The following is a 5,795-nucleotide window of genomic DNA, read 5'->3' as shown; positions in this document are numbered from 1 at the left end:
TGCTATTGTGGGTGCTAAGTTCCCTTCTTCATGAAGCTGGGACTAGCATGATGCACAGGCAGACTAAAGTTCTATCAGTATAGGCTCATCACTTCAGGCTAATTAAATTGAACACTTATTCAGTGCCTATTATGTACAAAGCACTGGTGAAAAGAACAGTGAGGAACACGAACAGATAGAGAAATGCAATCAAAACACATGATAAGGGTTGTTAGAGATGAGTACCTGCTATGGTTTGAATGTGTCCCCCAAAGTTCACATGCTGGAAACTTAATCCTCAATGTAACAATGCTGATAGGTTGTGTGGAGAATACTAACATTAAAAAATCACATGTATTTTACAGGGCCTAACTTTTTAGAATTGCACACAGAAATATTAATTTTGGGAAAGACAGAAAACTTTTCCCAGGCTTAAGTCTCTGTTGTAGATAAAGAATTATAACACAGCAAAAATGCTAGCTCTAAGGGCAAATGTCCTTGGTGCAGCTAAACCTAATGATTGCTGCGATGAAGAATATCTTACTGTTCTTTTTGTAACTACCTATGTTCCTTTTCTGTAACTTTCTTGCCTGGACAATAAATACTGAGAGAAAACCCTGATTCAAGGTTAGTTTTCAAGAATTCTTCTCCCTTGAAGGATTTGTCTGGAATTAACCCTTTTGGGGCCTCTCACTGCTCAGACAAAATGGGCTTTGAGTAATCCTTTGCATCTCCATCACCCTGGGGGAGAGGTGACAAGGTTGGACTTTTAAGAAGTAATTAGGTCATGAGGGCTCTGCCCTTGTGAATGGATTTATGCCGTTACCGCAGGAGTGGGTTAGTTATTGCTGGAGTGGATACCTGATATAAAGGATGAGTTTGACCTCCTTCCCCTCTTGTTCTCTCTCACATGCTTTCCCTCCCTCAGCCTTCCACCATGGGATGACACAGCACAAAGGCCCTTACCAGATGCCAGCACCTTGTCTATCCAGTATCAATATTGGACTCTCAGCCTACAAAACTGTGAGAAATGTTTCTTTTCTTTACAAACTACCCAGTCTGTGGTATTCTGCTATAGCAACACAAAACAAAGACTTAGAATGAGAAATTAGAATCAGAAATTCCAAAGAATTAGAGTGTAGAAATGGAAGCTGGTTCACTCTGCCTATGAAACCAGGAAAGGCATTTCTGGGTGGAGGTAGCATTTGAGTTGGGTCTTGAAAATGAGTATGCACACACACTAATATTGCCTAGGAAAAGAATACCTATGAACAGATATAGCTCATTCTGTTTCAGGACAGCAGGAGAGTGGCCCTTTCAGCACCCTTTACATAATTGGCCTTTGGAAGGAAGGAGGTATGATTCTTTTCAATTAGGCATTAATTTGTTTGTTCCCTGAGACTTCTGGTTAGAATTAACTACTTCCTCCTGTGCACAATCTTTAGCTCACAATTTTATGGTGAACTTATGTAGTATTTTGTAATACACCAGCCTCCTCTGGTGATTGTGAGCTCTTCTGAAGCAGGACTACATCTTGTTCCACCAACTCTATCCACTCCCTACCCTTCCTCCTTTGGGAAGAAAATCTTCCCCTATGGCAAACAATATAATCTTAGTTCAAAATCATTACATCAAAGTATGACGCTCGTAATTATTTTAAAAACAACTTAATCAATTAATCTCAACAGCTGGAGGAGGGAGATAAATTGCTTTCCAGGTGATTTAAGGGATGTGGAGCACATACCTATTAACAGCTGTTCCTAGGACTTGGGGAGCACCAGCCTTTCGAAGACCAATGTCCCTTTGGTTTATTCTGCCAACAGCTTTGGACTTGTTCCATAAAGCAGTGACTGTGGGAATGGACGAGTAACAATGAATTTGATCTTTATTTATTTATTTATTTTTTTAAAGGATGACCGGTAAGGGGATCTCAACCCTTGGCTTGGTGTTGTCAGCACCACGCTCAGCCAGTGAGCAAACCGGCCATCCCTATATAGGATCCGAACCCGTGGCCTTGGTGTTATCAGCACCCTGCCTTCAGCAGGAATCTGTCGAGCTGGATTTAGCCAGAATCCTCCCTTATCCCAATGTTTTGTGTTAGTAATTTTCCATCTACTGATCCCCACACTATTTGTTGGCTGTAAAACCCCACTTGTCTTTGTATTCTAAGTACCTCTCTCTCCTACCTATTGCAAAACCCTCATTGAATAAAGGATTCATTACCATCTTTAACAAGTGTCATCATTAATTTTTTCTTTAACACTGCACAAAGGAGAAATGGGCTAGAGGAGATACAGACCATTTCTGTTTTTCTGATGATCAGCAATGGTGGGTGACCATAGACTGTGATCTTTAAAATCACCACATCTCACCTCAAAAGGGCAATAGCTGCAGAAAGAGTATTTCATTAAGGAAGCAGTCATAATTTCTATAAAAGAGGCAAAGTGATTTCATGGATTTAAAACCACAAGGTAGTGAAAGAACATTGGAGGTTATCTGTCAGGAAGAGAGAGTTCCTGAACATAGCAGTACTTGGACTGAGAATCTGAGAGTCTTGATGCAATAATAATCTAGAACATACTTTTCTCCTATTTGTCTAGGTATAAGTAAACTATGGATCCCTCTAAAACCAATTTAGAACTACATGACCTGGTAATTCTACTCCTATGTATATATCCAACAGAACTGAAAACATGTTCATACAAAAACTTATCCATGGATATTCATAACAGCATTATCCATAATAGCCCCAAAGTGGAAACAACCCAAATGTCCATTAACTGAGGAATGGATAAATAAATGCTACGACACTGATAAACCTTAATGCTACAACATGGACAAACCTTAAAAACATTATGCTAAGTGAAAGAAGCCAGGCACAAAAGGCCACATATTGTATGATTCCATTTACAGTGATGCACTGCTTAATGAAGGAGATATATTTTGAGCAATGCATTGTTAGACAATTTCACCAATGTGCAAACATCATAGATGCACTTACACTAACCTAGATGGTATAGCCCACTACACACCTAGGCTACATGGTGTAGTCTATTGCTCTGACCATTGCTGTATATGTGGTCTGTTGTTGATTGAAACATCAAGTAGCACATGAACTGCCTAGAATTGGCAAATACATAGAGACAGAAAGTAGGTTACTGGTTTTGCCAGGGGCTCAGCAAAGGCAGCAATGGAGAGTGACTGCAAATTGGGCTGGAGTTTCTTCTGGGAATAATAAATATGTTCTGAAATTAGACAGTGGTGATGGTTGCACAATTTTGTGAACATACTAAAAATCACTAAATTGTACACTTTAAAATGGGAATTTTATGGAATATGTGAATTTAAAAATTCAATTAGAAACACAAAACAAAACAATTCAGATAGCTCCAACTTCGTGAAGACTTCCCTGAGCCTTCCAATTAGAGTTAACTACTCCCTCCTGTACACATTTTTAGATCACACTTTTATTGTGAATTTATATAATTTTTGTAATAGACCAGCCTCCTCTGGCAATTGTGAGCTCTTCTGTTGTTTTAGTCGATTTATATTGCTTATAACAAAAAAACCTGAAACTGGGTGATTTGTAAAGAAAAATTACATTTATTGCTTACAGTTTTTGAGGCTAGGAAGTCCAACGTCCATTTGGTGGTGGCAACAGTGACTCAGGGGTCTCACACTGCAAGATGGTGGAAGCAGAGAGGGCAGAGAGAGACAGACTCTCCTTTTAAAGCCTTCAGAACCACACCCCTGACCACCATTTTTAATACATTCACTACTGCATGATCCTACAATCCAATCACCTCTTCATGGCTCCACCTCTCAATTACCATAAAAGGATTTCCCACCCTCTTAACAGTCACAGTGGAGGCTAAGTTTCTAATACACAAAACTTGGGGACACAATTCAAGCTTCAGTGAGTTTTAGGGGGACATAATTCAATCCACTACATCTGTCTTATCTATATCTATGTCCTCAACTTGGGCACAGTATTTAAAACTCTATACATATTCAATCAATACATGTTAATTGAAAGATTATTTATTTTCCAATACTTTACAATCCACAGTAATACTGAGCAATTAATTTTCTAATAAAATAAATACTATGTTTATACTGTAAGACTTTGATAATATAATATAAAAGTGAAAGAGTCACAGTATCTCCCTTCAAAGAACTTACACATTTTTGGTGGAAATAAGTATACTTAAATACCTACAGTACAAGGCAGAAAACAAGTGCCATGTAAATAGTATAATGGTGCACACTTAGCAGTTCAGAGAAGTAAAAATTACTACCTTGGGGTGATGGGGAAGATTTTGTAAAGGTAATGGCATGAAAGTGAGCTATAGGAATGTAACAAGATGTTAAAATGAAAGCTTCAGCTGAGGCACATTCCAGGGCAATGTGTTGAAGAAAAACACAGACACTTTCAAAGTAGGCAGTAAAAAGGGGCAGAGGGGTAGATAATTCTTAAACTGTCACCCACACTGATGGCATAAAGTGATGCTAAATTGGAGATCAGGGAGATTTCTGAAAATGATTTCTTTGGAGAGAACTATTGGGTTCAAAGAATTCTACCTTCACCATGGAGGAAAGGGGGAGTGAGGAATGTCTGCTCCTTAACTCAAACCAAAGGACAGGATTTTGCTGGAATCTCTGCAGAGCTTAATGTGTATCTCCTACTGTCTGAGGGACACAGGGAACTGCTGCCTGGGTCACACTTGAGAACTCTAAATCTAGAAGGCTGAGGTGTGGGGAAGGTGCTGCACTCCCAGAGTTTACCTGCACAAAAGATGTTTCTTATGAACCAGATGCGGTCTATGGGGGAAAGAGAGCTGGTTTGGTGTTGTTTAGCCCCTTTTCAAAATGACTTCCTGCAAGAGTGATACCTGCACAAAAGATGTTTCTTATGAACCAGATGTGGTCTATGAGGGAAAGAGAGCTGGTTTGGTGTTGTTTAGCCCCTTTTCAAAATGACTTCCTGCAAGAGTGAGGGGCCTCAATAGAAGAAAGCTGGACATAAACTGTTGCTGGATACCTAGGGCTGTAGAAGGGTAAGAAAAAGGAAAGTTTCAGAACAGCCCTTGAAAGTCCCTAAGAGAGCAATCAGCTTTAAACATCTGCCAAGGCCAGAGAACACCAGTGTGGTCACCTCCATCATAGCAGTCAACTAAGAACCTTGCTAATACCCCTTTGCTAACCTCCCTTCCCAAGCTCCAGACCCTGGAGGGATTTGGAAGCAGACTTAGAGCGATGGAAGAAAAGAAGGATCATGAGAGGAGAAAAGAGAGAAGAAAACAAGAATCCCTCTTCCTCCCACTTCCAAATTTCAGACTTCTGGCCTGCAGACAGTCTGAGGAGAGGAGAAACTTCAACTTTAGATGAAGGTTGAAGTTATAATTCTTACCTAGGACTGCCATTTTAATTCCTGATTGCCACTTTGTTTTGTGACTTAAAAAATGACTGAGTACTTTTATTACTTCTGAGGGATAAACTGTTTTTCTAGGGGCAAGGGAGAAATAGTCCCTTGGTGGAGATTTAAAGACACAGTGGAAGTCAAAAATAAATTTGCTTTAAGATTCAATTCTGGCCTGGTGGCGCACTGGAGAGTGTGCTGCTTGGGAGCGCGGCGGGCGGTGCTCCCGCCATGTGGAGACCAGTTCCCGCTCACTGGCCGGGCGCAACACCGAGGGTTGCGATCCCGTTACCAGTCAGTAAAAAAGACAAAAAGGGGAAAAAAATCGCTTACTGACTGAGCGTGGTGCTGACAAAACCAAGTCAAGGGTTAAGATCCCCTTACCGGTCATCTTTTT

Source organism: Galeopterus variegatus, unplaced genomic scaffold (genome assembly GCF_000696425.1).
Source record: "Galeopterus variegatus unplaced genomic scaffold, G_variegatus-3.0.2 Scaffold7102, whole genome shotgun sequence".
In the NCBI taxonomy this organism is placed as follows: Eukaryota; Metazoa; Chordata; class Mammalia; order Dermoptera; family Cynocephalidae; genus Galeopterus; species Galeopterus variegatus.
This window is presented reverse-complemented; position numbering follows the sequence as displayed.